The sequence below is a fragment of the Leopardus geoffroyi genome, chromosome B1, assembly GCF_018350155.1.
Source record: "Leopardus geoffroyi isolate Oge1 chromosome B1, O.geoffroyi_Oge1_pat1.0, whole genome shotgun sequence".
Classification (NCBI taxonomy): Eukaryota; Metazoa; Chordata; class Mammalia; order Carnivora; family Felidae; genus Leopardus; species Leopardus geoffroyi.
In genome coordinates this window covers 194,802,546-194,819,693 of record NC_059327.1, presented here as the reverse complement: position 1 = coordinate 194,819,693, position 17,148 = coordinate 194,802,546, and the positions used below count along the sequence as shown (strand labels likewise).

At 42.3% G+C, this 17,148-nt stretch overlaps 1 long non-coding RNA gene across 2 annotated transcripts in view; it reads right to left on the bottom strand.

Annotated features, from left to right (window-relative positions):
• Positions 1 to 12,915, bottom strand: part of LOC123596163 — a 59,002-nt gene extending 46,087 nt beyond the window's left edge. Inside the window, exon 1 of one of the 2 annotated variants that reach the window (XR_006711571.1) lies at positions 10,823 to 12,915. This is a non-coding gene — a long non-coding RNA (uncharacterized LOC123596163). The remainder of the gene's footprint in view (positions 1 to 10,822) is intronic. The other variant, XR_006711570.1, reaches the window with a different exon arrangement.
• Positions 12,916 to 17,148: the final 4,233 nt, after the last annotated feature.

Here is a 17,148-nt window from a genome sequence, read left to right as displayed (position 1 = left end):
CATATCTGCTCATGAAAGCTTTAGAGCCCCCTCTCCCATTCCCGCTCTGGAACTAGACACGGATAACCCATCACACAATTTATCTGTTTAGTCATGTGGAAAGCTCTGGGGGAATTCCATCCCTGCCTTAGGGACCAGGCCAGCTCTGGGGGTTGGGACTCAAGTTGGAATTTGGTCAGGCAGGACATTTGCCAGAAGCTGCTGGGAACAGAAGAGCCCAGGGTGGGCGAGTGCTGGCTGCACGCAGTGAGGTTCAGCCTGGGAAGCCAAGGGCCCACTGTTGGGGCTGCAAACAAAAGCAAGAGGCCCAGAGGGCAGCCAGCTAGAGGTTAGAAGAGAGGAGGGAGACAGATTGGGATGGAGAAGCCATAGCACTTGAGACAAATGCCCAAAGACAGCCCAAACTCCAGCAGCCTGTTTGCATGGGTCTGCTCACAAGATATATGGGGGGCCAGCCTGGTTTGACTGACAAGGCTCAGGATGGATACCAGGCATCCTTAGACACTAACAGGCTGAAAAATGAGGAGTAGTTTAGGTAAGGTGAGCACACAGAAGGTCTCCATTTAGACTCATGACCGTGCCCAAATCCTCCCTCATCCAGGGCTGAGGTGAGGGTCATTCCATGGGATCATTTCCTCCATTCTCATCAGTGTATCTAGAAGGGAGGTACTGGGAGAAATACAGCTTTCAACAGCCTCTGCTGTAAAGAAAGAAGGTCTATAATCACGACTGTATTTCCATCTCATTTACATGTAAGTAGAATAAGAATAGAACTATCAGATTATATTTTATGAGGGCTACATGAATTAATATAGGCAAAGCATTTAAAACCGTGCTTGAAACGGAGTAAGTGCTCTGTCTTATTACTTGGTTTGGTTTCACTCTACTCATTCATTTAAGAAAAGATATCAGCACCTACATTCTAGGCTCCGTGGTGTCTTCTCAGAATACAAAGAAGAATAAGGCATGGTACCTGCACTCCAAAAGCTTACAATCTAATGAGTACAATAGGCCAATGAGTGGATGAGTAAAGGTCAGGGGTATAGCATCTGTGGTGGAGAGAAGCCAAAGACAAGACTGAGGATAGTAAATGGAGAATGATATGTCTTGATTGTTCCCACTTCTAAACATGACCCAAGGAGGAAAGAGGGGTAAACTACAACAAAAAACAACAACTGTGGACATAAAGTGGTGGTAATGCCCTGAGAAGGTGCAGGGCTGCCATATTGCCAACTCGTTGGCCGCCTACTGGAGAAGCCACTGCTCTCCATCGTTAAGGAGAAAAGGACGCTGATGCACAGCACTCTTGTGGCTCAAAATAAATATGTATTTCAAAGACTTATCAACAACTTGTGACCAAGTCTCCTTTCCTTCCTGATTTTCAGGCTTCTGGGTTTTATTGTTCCAAATCAATTTATAGATGCAATAAAAATAAATACGAGAAGCAATGGATTTGTCCTATGTAAAAAAGGAAGGCATCAGCGAGTTTCAAATACATTCAGGGCTTTTATTCCTACTTGAAGTTCCATGTTTGGAAAATTAAATATATTAAGGATTAGGCCAACTATAATTCTTAGTAGCTCCAACATTAAAATATTTAAAGCAAGGAAAAAGGCCTTTGCCTATAAAGTAAAATGAGAATGGAAGTGGTTACCAGGATAATTCAAGGATCCCTAATATCTTTTTTTTTTCATTTTCTGCCAGTTTTTTGTAACTATGACAATTTGATTCAAATTACATCTTTATGGATCCACTTTTCATCTCCTCCCAGGAAGACATTTGAGAATAAATGTGTATGTTTTCTTCTGACTGGGATACACCAAAGTAGTGTTGGGGCAAACTACTTTTTTTTATAAATCTGATTTTAAAACCAGAAATGTTTTTGGTGGGAAAATTTGCAAGTATAGAAAAACTTAGAAAATAAAATGTAACATAGAAATCCCATTCCTTGTGGCAATCACCATGAACTTTGGAGTATTTCCTTCCTGATGCCTTGTTTTGATGCATATTTGGTTGTTTGTCTATTGTTTATTTTAAACAGGTAAGACTATGCTCTTTATCCACATTTGTGCCCAGTCTGTTCACTTACTGTAATGCTGGAAGCATTTTTGAGGATGTTATTATACATGGTCCCCACATGTCTGATGACTGCACTGTATCATTTTCTCTGAAAGGCAATTCAGCTTTTTTTTTTTCTGTGCCCTGAACCAAGCAGAAATGGAAAAGGTAAGGGAAAGCAGGTTTTAAGTTTTATTCAGAAGTAGTGGGCTCTGGGATGATGTTCCCTTGAAACCTTAAAAATCCTGACTCCTCTCCAGCCATGGCAAGGGCTAGACCTGAAAAAGCTGCAGGGCCAGCCCAGGCAGCAGTCACATGGGAGGAGGTACATGGTTTAAAACATAAGACACAGTCAACAGTTCCTGAGAGCCAGCTGATGTCAGATCCTCTGAGAATACCTCCGATTGCTCCGTCCTTGTCCAGCCTGACAAGTAAGACTGGTGTTTCCTCTTCAGCCACTGTATGGACATGTCCATTAGTACCCCCAACCTCACCACACTCACTGCACTGAAAATGAAGAGGGTCCTACTTCAAAACTCCAACGAAGGCTCTCTATTAATCAACCAAGATAGGAGTTGGCAAATATTTTCTCTAAAAGACCAGAGAGTAAATATTTTAAATGTTTTTTTAAGTGTCTTTATTTATTTTGAGAGAGAGAGAGCATGCAATACTAGGAAAGGAACAGAGAGAGAGGGAGAAAGAATCCCAATCAGGCTTGAAGCTGTCAGCCCAGAGACCCATGCAGGGCTCGAACTCACAAACCCATAGATCATACCCTGAACCAAAATCAAGACTCCAAAGCTTAACTGACTGAGCCACCCAGGTACCCCCAGAGAGTAAATATTTGAGACCTTGCAAATCACTGACAGTCCCTATCACATACTCTTGTTTGTTTTTGTTTTTTTAATGACCACTTAAAAATGGGGGAAAAAATAAAAAAGCTTCTTAGCTCAAGCTGTATAAAGCCTTCTCAGCACAAGCTAGAGTGTGTGGACCCCTGGAGAGGAAGTTCTTTATTTTCTTATTAAAAAATAATAAAATAAAACAAGCAGAGATCCTGAGAATTATTCCCAAATTTCTGAGAAATGTTATACCAAGCCTCATCCAATCTTAACTGATATCCTGAGAAAAATCAGCACAAGGAATTAAATCTCTGTGACCATGCCTCCAGTTCCCACAGGAGTGATAGAGAGTGCTAAAGAATTCTGAGACCACAGACATCAAAATGTTCTTTATATATTTGGAAACTCACAACTCATAAGTGTTTAAACGATGCCTTTTCCAGAAAATGCTGGGGCACATGGGTGGCTCAGTCAGTTATGTGTCCAACTCTTCTTTTTTTTTTAAGATTTTTTTAAATGTTTATTTATTTTTGAGCGTGAGAGAAATAGAGTGTGAGTGGGAGAAGGGCAGAGACACAGGGAGACACAGAATCCAAAGCAGACTCCAGGCTCTGAGCTGTCAGCACAGAGCCCGACTCAGGGCTCAAACTCACCAACTGTGAGATCATGACCTGAGCTAAAGTCAGATGCTGAACCAACTGAGCCACCCAGGTGCCCCAAGTGTCCGACTCTTGATTTCAGCTCAGGTCATGATGTCACAGCTCATTAGATCAAGTCTTGAATTGGGCTCTGAGCTGACATTTTGGAGCCTGCTTAGGATTCTCTTTCTCTCTCTCTCTCTCTCTCTCTCAAAATAAACTTTAAAAAAATAAACAAACAAGAAAAGAAAATGCTATCATCTCACAAATGATTTCTAATACTTATGAACCACCAGAAAATAAATCTGGAAATATCTATAGTTCCATCTGTTGTTATCTTTATTAAAAACACAAATCATAATTCTGGGCATACTCTCTTGACTTGGAAAACATTTGAGTTCAGTTGAACTGAGAATTTTACACAAGTAGTTAATGAGGATAAAAGACTAAATATATAAACAGACAATAGCCAGACCATACATAAAAACAGAACTCTGACCCCAAACCTGCCATGACTAGCCCAGGAAACTAAATTCTTATCTACAGTGACCAGCCCAGGAGGGCAGCCTGCTGTAAGTCACACTTATAGGAAGTCAGACTACTATCTCTGGTAATACTCTAGGAAGCCAAACTATTAACAATCAACCCCAAATGGCCAGTATTTGATTAATAACTCACAGATTAACTAATCTTTGCGCCTGTTTCCAATTTAGGATCAACCAGAAAAAGTCAAATATGTACCCCAACCAATCACATAGGATATTCCACTTCTAGTTACCCCTCTACGGTTTCCCCATGCCAACCAACACCCTCCAATCAGGACATACCTGAAGCCTTCTCTGTCTTCTACACTAAAGCTTTTCACTTTGCCTGCTTTTGACTCTGCCAAACTCAATGGGCTGATTCCCATTCTATAGCAGGCTCTGAATAAACAGCCTTTGTTTTTCTCATATGGTTACTCTTCTTTTATTTCAACAAGGTTATATCCTCTCCCTTCTATTTTGCCATATTTATATCATGAAACGTCACTAACTTTAATGCCCCTAATTCATTATTACAAAGAATGTAGAAAATAATGCAGGTGCTCTTTAACTTGAGACACCAAGTTATATAAGGAAAATAACCCACAGAGATTTTTGATCCACTGTTGCCTTCATAACATCACATTGCTTGCCTGAAGGTGAGCTCATTTCACACAAGGCTGGGCTAGGGCTCTTTCTGTGAAATAGAATACAGAACCCAGTGAATTGGTTGAGCAATGTTTGTTTTGCTAAGTACTTATTATGTGTCCAGTGCTATGGTGGATATTAAGAGTCATATACAGTATGAGCAAGAAACTTGGAAATTAACAGAAGACGGTCATAGACAAAGAATTGGGAAATTACATAAGATGCACAAAGAGTGAGAAAATTATATACAATGCCATTTCCAAAGTATATTCCAAAGAGTGTTCATAACTACTAAGTGAAAAAAATAACTTCTATATCAAAAGCATTTGGAAATTATAATTCCAGCAAGTTATTTTGTGGGTATCAATAAACTGATTCTACAGTTATATGGAGAAGGGGGGGGCTCCTGGGTGGCTCAGTAGATTGAGTGTCCAACATCAGCTCAGGTCATGATCTCACAGTTTGTGGGTTCGAGCCCCGCGTCGGGCTCTGTGCTGACAGCTCGGAGCCTGGAGCCTGCTTCAGATTCTGTGTCTCCCTCTCTCTCTGCCCCTCCCCCACTCATGCTCTGTGTCTGTCTCTCAAAAATAAATAAAAATGTTAAAAAAATTTTAAGTTATATGGAGAAGGAAAAGCTTCAGAATAGCTGATACAGTATTGAAGCAGAAGAACAAAGTTGGAGGACTAATACCACAGAACTTGAGGAGTTAATATAAAACTATAGTAATCCAGACAGCATGATAATATCAATAGGACAAACTTGAAAGCCCAGAAATAGACCCTCTAAATATAGTCTATGGATTTTTGACGAAAGAGTAAATTCAATACAGTGAAACAGAGATCGGATTTTCAACAATGGTGCTAGAATACCAAGACAACCACATGTAAAAAATAAATTTAACCACAGAACTTACACCTTTCACAAAAATTAACTCAAGATGGATCATAGACCTAAATGTAAAACACAAAACTCTAAAACTCCTAGAAGGCAACATAGAAGAAAATCTAGATGACATTGGGTGTGGTGAGACCTTTGTAGATACAACACCAAATGCATAATCCATGAAAGAAATCATCATAAGCTGAACCTCATTATAATTGAAAAATTCTGCTCTGGGAAAGACAATATCGAAAGGATGAGAAGACAAGCTGCAGAGTGGGAGAAAATACTTGGAAAAGACACATCTGATAAAGGACCATTATCCAAAATATACTAAGAACTCATAAACTCAACAATGAGAAAACAAACAACCCAACTGAAAATGGAACAAAGACCTTAGACACCCCATTAAAAAAGATATACAGATGGCAAATAAGCATATGAAAAAGTGATTCACATCATATGTCATCAGGGAGGTGAAAATTAAAACAACAATGAGATATAGCCAAAATCCCAAACAGTGACAATACCAAATGCTGGTGAGGATGTGGAACAACAGGAAATATCATTCATTGCTGTTGGAAATGCAAGATGGAAGAGTCAGTTTGGAAGAGAGTTTGGTATTTTCTTATAAAATGAAACATACTCTTATGAGACAAACCAGCAATGACACTTCTTGGTATTTACCCAAAGGGGTTGAAAACTTAGGTCCACACAAAAACCTGCACTCAGATGTCATAATGACCAAAATGTGGAAGAACCAGGATGTCCTTCAGTAGGCAAATGGATAAATAAACTCTGGTACATCCAGACAGTGGAATGTTATTCAGCACTAAAAATAAATAAGCTATTAAGGGAAAGAAGCCAATTTGAACACCCTACAGACTGTATGATTTCCACTATATTACATTCTGACAAAGGCAAACTATGGAGACAGTAAAAAAAAAATCATTGGTTTCCAGTGATTGTGGGGGAGGGGAGTGGGGAAGAGGGAGGAATAGTAGAGCACAGAGGATTTTTAGAAGAGCAAAAATACTCCGCTATTATACTATAATGGTGGATACACGTCATTACACATTTATTCCACACCCATAGAATATACAACACCTAGAGTGAACCCAAAGGTAAACTAATGGACTTAGGGTATTTATTTTTTTTTTTTCAACGTTTATTTATTTTTGGGACAGAGAGAGAGCATGAATGGGGGAGGGGCAGAGAGAGAGGGAGACACAGAATTGGAAACAGGCTCCAGGCTCTGAGCCATCGCCCAGAGCCCGACGCGGGGCTCGAACTCACGGACCGCGAGATCGTGACCTGGCTGAAGTCGGACGCTTAACCGACTGCGCCACCCAGGCGCCCCTGGACTTAGGGTATTTATAATGTGTTAATGTAGATCTATCATCTGTAACAAATGCACTCCTCTAACAGGGGCTGTTGATTATGGGGGAGGCTATGCACGTGTGATACCAGGGGTATATAAGAGATTTCTGTGCCTCTTTCTTAATTTTGCCGTGAACCTGAAACTGCTCTAAAAAATACAGTCTTAATACTTTTTAGTTATTTATTTAAAAAAGTCATTCGGAAGATGCTGTGTGAAACCAAGTTTAACACAGTTTTTATTGCAAAACTCTCAGAGCATCTAATTTTCAAAAAGGAAGAGAGTGGGTGATGGACCTTGAGGAGGGCACCTATTGGGATGAGCACTGGGTGTTGTATGGAAACAAATTTGACAATAAATTATATTTAATATAAAAAAATGAAATGAAATAAAATAAAATAAAATAAAACAAAATAAAATAAAATGTATTTCCAAAACACAGTGAATCCTAGAATTTGTTCCAAGCTGAGCATTTGGCCCCAGAATATAAGGAACAAACACATCTTGGGAAATGTGATTGTAGGAGGTTGTCTAAGATGTTTTTGACATCTTAAAGATTGAAGCCTCACTGAAAGGGAAGTAACTTATGCAAAAGAAGATGCCCCTCACTTCCCTGGTAACATGTAAGAGTTTAGTAAGGACTTACCAAATCTAGGCATTGTGCTAAGTTATTTACATGTATTATCTCACTTAGGTGTTGCAACATCCCCATGAGTTGGGTACTATTATTATGTTTCACTGATGAGAAAAGAGGGGAACTGAGAATTTAAGTAACTTTCCCATGGGTTGCTTCCCTCAGGAAGAGATCACCAGTTACCCTGTCACCTCAAGGGGTATTGTTCTCCTTTCATGCTGTGACTCAGGGAAGGACCAAGGACCCATTTCCTCTGTTTGTACATGTGAGGCAGGACTCAAATGTTCCTTTTGAAAGACTTTCCCAAAAAAAGCTAGCATCAGCAAGATACAGATTCTAAATACTCCAGTTGGGTGGCTCAGTCAGCTGTCTGACTCTTGATTTCTGCTCAGGTCATGATCCCAGGGTCATGGGATTGAGCCCTGTGTCGGGCTCCTCGCTGAGTGTAGAGCCTGCTTGGGATTCTCTCTCTCTCTCTTTTTCTCTCCCTCTGCCCCTCCCCCCACCAGTCACTAGTGCACACTCTCTGTCCCTAAAATAAAAAATAAATAGAGACAGGCAGACAGACAGACAGACTCTGGCTTGTTTAGAAACTGCTAAGAGTATGGTTTGGGGGTAAAAATCACAGGATTCAAATCCCGTTACATCTACTTACTAGATGCGTGAGCTTGGGAAAGTCATTTAATTCTTCTGAGCCTCCATGTTCTAATCTGCAAAATCAGGATAAATGTAGCACCTACTGATCTTTGGGAGTTGCTGTGAAAGTGGATGACATCACTCACTGACCAGGGTGCCGGGCATACAGCGTGTGTTCAATCAGCATGAGCTACCAATTACTAGTAGCATCCACCTGCCCCCAGGTGACAAAGCCTGTCTTCAACTCCCATTACTTGAGAGTGACCTCATAGTTACCTGGATGCTTCAAATGCAGGTCAAGAATGAAGAACAAGAGCCAACCCACTGTCCATGCGAGCCACCCACCCCTTTCTTAGTTCCTCACTAGAGACCAACCCAGGTGGTTGGCACTAGGGAATGCCAATATGTTCCCTACTATCAGGGCGTATTTCACCTTGACCATCTAGCCTACATGTACCATACTGGCCACACGAAGAGAAAAAATACACACACTCGATACAAGGTAGGGAAGTGGTTGGTTTCCTCTTTAAGCTAATAAAAAATCACTTTTGTTCATCAAGGTAGGCAGAACTGTCAGTTGGTAGCATTTTTCTTCAACGTACCACATAATAATCTACTTCAATTTCTCTCTGGAATGCTAAGATTTTAACCTGCTACCTGACCGTTGTGAGAAGGCAAATGGAGAAGTTTCCTCTGGAGTTGTTAGCATGTTCCTAGTGTCTTTCTGGCATGCTCCAGGCATGGAAGCTCTGGTTCTGGTTCTTTTTATATCATAACTGAAAGTAGAAGTGGGCCAAGAAGGACGTTTCACTTCAGTCACATCTGTGGAGTAAAAACCCACTGGCCAGTTTTGAGAGATGTCCTAATACATGTCCCAAAACTAAAATTTTCAAGCTATTAGTGAGGTCCTGGGATTTGTTCAGTTAGTTCTCTTGAGAGACTTTCAAAGTAGGTTAACATCTCATTATATGGAACCGAGTTTGGTCCATGTGTGGCAGTGTGTTTATGGAAAGCCAAAACACTAATAAACTCATTTTCATCTTATTAGTGATTGCTAACATATCTTCACGCATGCTATTTGCTACACAAGGTTTTTCATTCATGCAATAAATATTTATTGAATAGCAACTGTGTACTAGACAACAAGTCAGAACAAATGTTCAGCTCTTGAAGTGCCTATGTGGCTCGGTTGGTTAAGGGTTCAACTTTGGTTCAGGTCATGAAATCACAGTTCATGAGTATGAGCCCCTCCTGGGGCTCTGTGCTAACAGCTCGGAGCCTGGAACCCACTTCAGATTCTGTGTCTCCCTCTGTCTCTGCCCCTCCCCTGCTCATGCTCTGCCTCTCGAAAAATAAATAAACATTAAAAATATGTTGAGCTCTCATGGAACTCGTATTCCAATTAGGGAGATAGACAATAAACAAAAACATTCATCGTTAAGTTTGAAGATGATAGAAGTTAGAGAAAGATAAATCATGTGAGGGGAATAACGAGTGGTGAGTCCAGGGGTAAAGGGGGGGGGGGTGCGATTTGAAATAGTGATCAGGAAAGTCCCCACTGAGAAGAGGACACTTGAACAAAGATTTGATGGAGAAAGTGAGGATGTTTACCTTACAGTTATGATCACAGTATCCTTCTACTGGATATCATGATTATTCCCATTACATAGAGGGGGGAAGTGAAGCAGAGAGTTTAAAGGTCTTACTCAAAGTCAAAGATCTTGAAATAGCTGGAAAAGTCAAGATTTGAACCCTGGCAGCTTTGGATTATTTTAAGGCCAGAACTCTTAACCTCCCCTATGAAAAAGTGCCTCCCAGAGATCAGAAGGCTGGATCCCCTTGTGTTCATGCCATTGTTTCTAGGCTCCAAACAGACCCTTTTATAGTCTCCTCTTGGGAAAGTGAGGACTAGGACTCTGAAAACCACAGTTCCCCTTTGCCAGATGACTTATTTATGAGTCTGCCACACCAGAGATCTTGAGAGAAGTTAGGAGCCACAGAAGGAGGCAGGGACCACTAGCTACCTCCCACAAGCAAGAGCCTTTACCACAGCAGCAGCCAGCCTTGGTCAGTCTCCAGCCGTAGAATAGTTCCAGAACTAACAGTGTGCAGAAAAATGGACTCTCCAGAAGAAAAAACAAGTCTTGTTTTGTAGCATTCAATCCACCCTCCCAGAAACATCGAGACCAACGTTTGATCAAACGGGGCTCCATAGTCCAGTCAAGATGACACATAAAATTAACCATCCCAATTGTAAAAGCTCACTGCTTAAAAGTTTACGTGTGGTATGGAACGGTATCGTATGGTTTGGTCTGGCCAGAGATACCCACATGCAAACTGGACTTCCCCCCTTTCTAGCCTGTGGGACTAAGACAAGTGGCCATACTCTCTAACCTCTGTTTCCTCATCTGCAATGTGGGAATAGTTGTGCCTGCCCCTCAGTCCTATCAGGAGAATTAAAAGAGCTCATACGGAAATTGCCTATCACATTTTTGGGACCAGAGCGAAGGATCGAGGTGTGTTTGTTGAGCGCACTCCCGCCACATGAGAAGGAATTGTGCTAGACATGCCCCGCGTGTGGGCTTACCGTAAATGGCCTTCTCTAGGGCTTCTGGTTGGACGTGCAATTATTTCTTAACCAGGCTAATCAGCCAGTCTTCTGAAGAGAGTTTTTCAGATTTTTCTTCACTTTTTGGAGGCCAGGAAACATCACAGCCCAAAGAAAGGAAAGATTCCCGCCTGATGGGTGGGGCGGGGGGAAAGAACATGGTTCTCCACTTACGATGGAGTCAGAGAAACGGTGCTCAGCCTTCAGTTTCTGATCAACATAAGCTAAAGTCCAGCTGGGATCTCATAAACAGCCCACGTTGAATCAAAGGCTCTCAGTCCTGCCTTTGACTTGGTAATTGTCCCCAGTTGCCAAAGAGGGAAGATCTGCGACTCTCTGCTGTCCTCTCGACACTGAAGGGCAGTGGGTGGATTCCTGGACCCCAGGCACTCTTCCCCTCTGGCGGGGCAAGGACAGGTTCCTTCCTACTCACCTGCCAAGGATTCGTCCCCATTCACACTGGAAGCAGACCTAGGGTGAGACTTGGCTCAGCCACTGGGCTGTCTGACCTTGTTGGGTAAGTTGTTTTACTTTCCAGAGTCTCAGTCCTTTCCTTTATAAAATAAGATAAGTAATGTATGTTTCTCAAAGCCTTATTAATACTGGAATTCCCTGAATTCCTACCATGTCCTAGGCACAGCAATTATGCTAACAACTTGAGGAAGGACAGCCTCATATCGCCTAGGTCCCTGAGCCCAGAGGGGCCATCTTGAAATCCTCAATAACTTTTGAACAAGGGGCCCAACATTTTCAATTAGTGCTAGGTCTTACAAATTTTGCAGCCAACCCTGGGTCTAAGAAGCAGGAACTATCCTCATTCTCCCTTTACCGATGAGTAAATTACGGCACAGAAAGTTGTAGTAACTTGTCCAAAGTCACACAGCTAGCTACTGGCAGAACAAGGAAGTCTCCTTCTGACCCATGCTTTTAACTACTTCTGGGTAGGACGTTAGAAGAGAATTCAATTTAAAGCCATTGGTTGGTAGTTTATAACCCTGACCGGCTTCCACCTCCTGCCATCCTGAGGCTAATAGCCCAGAAGCTATTAAGAAATGACCCTGTGTTGCAAATGCATACGATTCCTGAATACAGTGCCTGTGTCATGCTCTGATTAGAGTGAGGGACCTCACACAATAAAGTCACTGCCCTGCAAGTTGGGTTGAGGCCGAGTCTCTTTATATTAGCCTGGTGCCTCCTGGTCGAGCGCATCTAGCTCTCTCGTTTGCGCACAATCCCCGGGACACCTAATTCAAACACTGGCTCTGACTCAGGAGGGCCGAGCGGGGCCTGAGACCCTGCGTCCTTACCAAGCTGTTCATCCGCAGAGCACGCCTGCAGCAGCAAAGTCCCAGCACACGGCCAGCCCCCTCGGCTCTGCACCACCGTCAGCTACGTCCGGCTGTAGAGCCGCGAAGAGGAGAGAATCGCCAGCCTGCTATTCGCAGAAAAGAATGCATCCCTTAAAGCGAAGCCTCGGAGAGCTCTTGAGGTTCTCGCTGCAAAGTGAACAGGCTGGAGGAAAGAGAAGTAGTACATCTTCGTTGACGGGTTTCGTTCCTCTTTCATGAAGTCGAGTGTGTTTGCAGGAGCCACCAGAAGCTCCCGACTTTCCGTGGTCTCTGAAATCCCCACCAGGAAGAAAAACTACCGCAGTTTATCAAGACAACAATTCCCCAGGAATGTCCCCCTCAAAACGGTAGTTCCAAGGCGCTGATGCCACGCAAAACTTGATGCGATGCAAAAAAAAAAAAAAAAAAAAAAAAGGAGTGTGTTCTGTGATCCAAGTAATCAGGAAAACACTCTGACGCCACAAGAAAATTGCACATGTTACTTTCCTGTGGGAATCGCCAGAGCGTGCTCACTGTGAATAACGAAGATAGGAACATGACAGGGCGTTTCCTAGACTTGGGTGAGTATATAAACATCTCTGTTTCTCTCTCTCTCTAGGTCTCTCCCTCTCTTCCTTTACTAGCAATTAAATGAATGCCAATTATATCAACGAAATGCTGGGGGTGGAGAGTTTCCTTATTTTGTTTCAGCAGAGAATTTTTTTTTTTTTTAAGTATTCAGTATTGCCGGGCAGTGAAATGAGCACACTTGTACTACTGACCTGGGCTGAAATGGGCGTGAGCGCCTCACAAAATGCTTTGACATAATGAAGGAAAAACAAAAATATTTATAAACTTTTAAAAATTTTTTAATGTTTATTTTTATTTTTGAGAGACAGAGAGAGAGAGAGAGAGCATGAGCAGGAGAGGGGCAGAGAGGGAGAGAGACCCAAAATATGAAGCAGGCTCCAGGCTCAGAGCCCAATGCGGGGCTCGAACTCATGAGCTGTGAGATCATAACCTGAGCCGAAGTCGGACGCTCAACTGACTGAGCCACCCAGGTGCCCCTTATTTATTTTTTTTATGTCAGAGAGAGACCATACAAGTCCGGGGCGAGGGGCAGAGGGAGAGAGAGAGAACCCCAAGCAGGCTCCACACCCAGCACGGAGCTCAAGGTGGGGCTCGATCCCACAACACTGGGATCATGACCCGAACCAAAATCAAGAGGTGGACACTCAACTGACTGAGCCACTCAGGCTCCCCTCAAAATTTTTACAGACTTTTAATTTCTGTGATTCTATACTAAGATTTTATTAGTAAGCTCAAATAGAAAGGTTTTCTCCCCCACAAAACTGTGTGCTGTATCCCAGAAAACAAAATGGAGAATCCAAAATGTCTTAAACTATGGAAATGTTTAAATTGTCTGTGATGGTGCCACTCAAGGTAACACTATAGTCATTAAAAAGTCTATGAAGTGATATAGAAATGTGCTTCTGTTATTCTGGGGGACTGACTGCCAACTCTAGACAGTTCTTCACCACACCCCCCCCCATTTCTGACCATTGCAAATGAGGAGGGATCCCATGGAGCCATGCGGGCTATCCCTACAGCCCTTGTGATTGTATTAGCAGTAACTGCACTGTCACGTTTCCTCTCTCTCTCTCTCTCTCTCTCAGAATCTTACTACCACCACACACCCAAGCCCCAAATAGCCTCCTAGAGGATAACAGACCAAGTGTAGAGTAGCTGTGAACCCGCAAAGAAGTTAGATTACCCTGCCACTATCACCTGATGGCAGACCCATGAGCAAGCCCAGATGAGACCAGTACGGAAGAACCTTCCGGCAAACCCCTGGACTCATTAGCAGTCATAAATGGGTCTTATTTTAATCTGCTGAGTCTTGGGATAGCAGTAGATAACTAATAGAGTCATAATGTAATAGAAAAGGGGGGAAAGCCACAGAATACAAAATTGTATCAACTAATATGAAATAATTACAAAATAATTGTGACAAAAAAGGAAAATAGTACACATGAAAATTTAAAGACTGGTTGCTTTAGGGCAGTAAACCCACTGAAATATTGATACATTTTGCTTTATCCTTCTACCTTTCTGCATTTCCAGATTTTCTCTGCTGAGTATAAACAACTGTCATGTTGGCATATTATAAAAATTGTTCACTTGCAACGAATAACTCCGAAGTCTTATGTGTGTTTGTCATATGCCAGATACTCCAGAATCTAAATGAGTCCAAGGGAAAGGATAAGTGTTTTGAAAATCATAAAATATCTTAGAATCTCTAAGATGTTCTGTTTTTTTTATCATCGTCCATATTTTCACAATTGTGAGATGCTCTAAGATGATGCAGCTCTTTCTGTCCTAAAATTGGTGGGGTTTTTACATTTTTTTTTAACTTGAAGTAAGAATGTGAGTATTAATCCTAAAGAGCCAACAAAGTGACAGCCTGAAAATTGGAGCCACCTTCCTTCCTTATCACTAAATAATTCATAATAGCAACAATGAACACATTTCCTCCCTGTAGCATACAGCCACCTCTCACGCTAAATAAAGCTGGGCTTTCATCTCCAATGGTCGCTTTGGAAACACAGCAAGTAGGGAGCAATCCTTGAACTGTTGACAGAGACAGTAAATGAGGGACACATCCTCTCGGGATAAAAGCTGTTTTATGGTGTATAAAGAAAGTCCCTCTTTGGAAGTGCAGCTAAAGTTGAGTAGGAGACTTTGTAGTGCAACAGCAACTTTCATCCAAGCATCTGAAAGCATTTTATTGACATACACCTTTAATCTATACAACCTCCTGAGGGTAAGTAGCAAGTGTTACCATTCTTATTTTACAGGTAGGAAAAACAAGGCAGAAAGATGCTAGAAAAGGGTATGTATTAGTTAAACGTCTTTGGTTGCAAGCAACAGAAAGCAATTGGCCAATATAAGGGGGAAAATGTGTGTGTGTGTGTGTGTGTGTGTGTGTGTGTGTGTGTGTGTGTGATGTATATGTCTATATACATATAGATATGATATGAGTAAATACACAATGAAGAAAGGAAGCTGGGCAGCACCAGGGTCTTAAAGTTCCAGGAACCAAAGGAAAGTCTTTTCAGAGTGCGGGACTCTAGATGAAGCAGGTTCAGACATTTCTCATTACCATGTCCCTCCATTCAAAAGCAAATTCTAGAGAGAGTTGCCTGGCCACTCTGGTTTGCATCAGAAGCCAACCCACTGTGAGGCACCTGGGTGGCTCAGTGGGTTGAGCCTCCGACTTCAGCTCAGGTCCTGATCTCGTGGTTCGTGAGTTTGAGCCCTACATCGGGCTCTGTGCTGACAGCTCAGAGCCTAGAGCCTGGAGCCTGCTTCGGATGCTGTGCCTCCCTCTCTCTCTGCTCCTCCCCCTCTCACACTCTGTCTCTGTCTCAAAAATAAATAAACATTAAATATTTTTTTTAAAAAAGCCAGCCCTATGAGTGTCACACCACATGGCTAAGGAGTAATTCCCAAAAGATAAGATCAAAAGAAAGAAAATGGATGTTGGACATCCATCAAAAAAAATCTACCTATGCATCTATTATAGAGCAGATGGAGAGAAAAGGAACCCTCTTAAAGATTTCTGCCTGCTCATCACTCTGCCATTCCTGGAATCAACCAGAAGCTTCTGGAAGCTGGGGGGAAGGGGGCGCCCTTGAGCCCAGCTCCTGGTCTGCCACAGAGTTATGTTCAATAAAAAGACACTGAATGGCTGAATGAATGCATGAACCATTTGGTGTCTGTGCAGTCTTTGACAAAATATTGAGTAGTGACATTTGACCCCTCACTTCTTCCCACCAGCGTCCACACACTTCAACATCCCACACCATTTTCTCTGTTTCCAGGCTCCTTGCCAGTGGACAGTGAGTGTTTTCCGACCCCCTGAATCCCACATCCCCTAGTGCTGGTTGTTCTCAGAGAGGTGTTGAGAGCTAGTTCCAGTGTTGCTCCTCCAGAATCATCACATCTTCAAGCCTGAGGACTCTTCTGTCTCAATTTTCTTACTTGTCAAAAGAAAATAAAGAATAATAATAGTTATACCTCATAGGGTTGTTAAGAAGATTAACAGGATATTTGTAAATGGCTTAGACCGCCTTGGCACAAAATAGTAGCACTGTCTGTCTGCTCCCATCATCACCTTCGTCATCACCACCATCAGCATCTTCCCATTATTCTTGTTAAGGAACACTACATATTTAATATCAAGAATTTCCCATTATTGCAGGTTACCCTCAGGGTCCCCAACATTAGCCTTATTGTTCTTGTTTAATCAATAGAGAAGCAAAACTTAGAGATTACAAGTTATCAGTCCAGGCCCTATCACTATTAGGTAGCATATTCCCACCATATCATGTGGCTTCCTAAAAAGAAAAGGCAAACAGCTTATTCAAAAACTGTGAGCTTGCAATGGTGGCATTCCAGGCCCATAGAAGGAAACACCCCTCTGGTGGCCTCTAGCTCACCTTGGATATGAGACTTTTCGCTGGCTGTGGGGAAGACCCATCTGTGGGAGACCCAACCACATGCCTCCCGTAAGTTTTGAGCTCCTTGAGAGTGGAGAGGTACTCTCCCAGCACAAATCATAGCTCCTGGCACTTGGATTACCACATACGTACCCAAGTCAAGACACTCGGTAGAAGAAACACATGTGACATTCTCCAGAATATTTATATGGTTTGGATCTTTTAGAGAATCATCTTTTCTCCTCCCTTCTTGCTATTTCTTTTTTTCTCTTCTCCTCCTTAGCGAAGGAACCCTTATTATTTTTACTTCTAATATGTTAACCTTTCCTACTCATCCCTCTCCCTAATCTGGTCTTTTCTCTGAGCCAAGCCTGTCTTTCAGATGGCCACTTAACATGTTCCGTAAGCAGTCCAAACTCAACATGCTTAAAATCACGTTTATCATCTCCATCCATTTATACTCCTCCCAAACTTG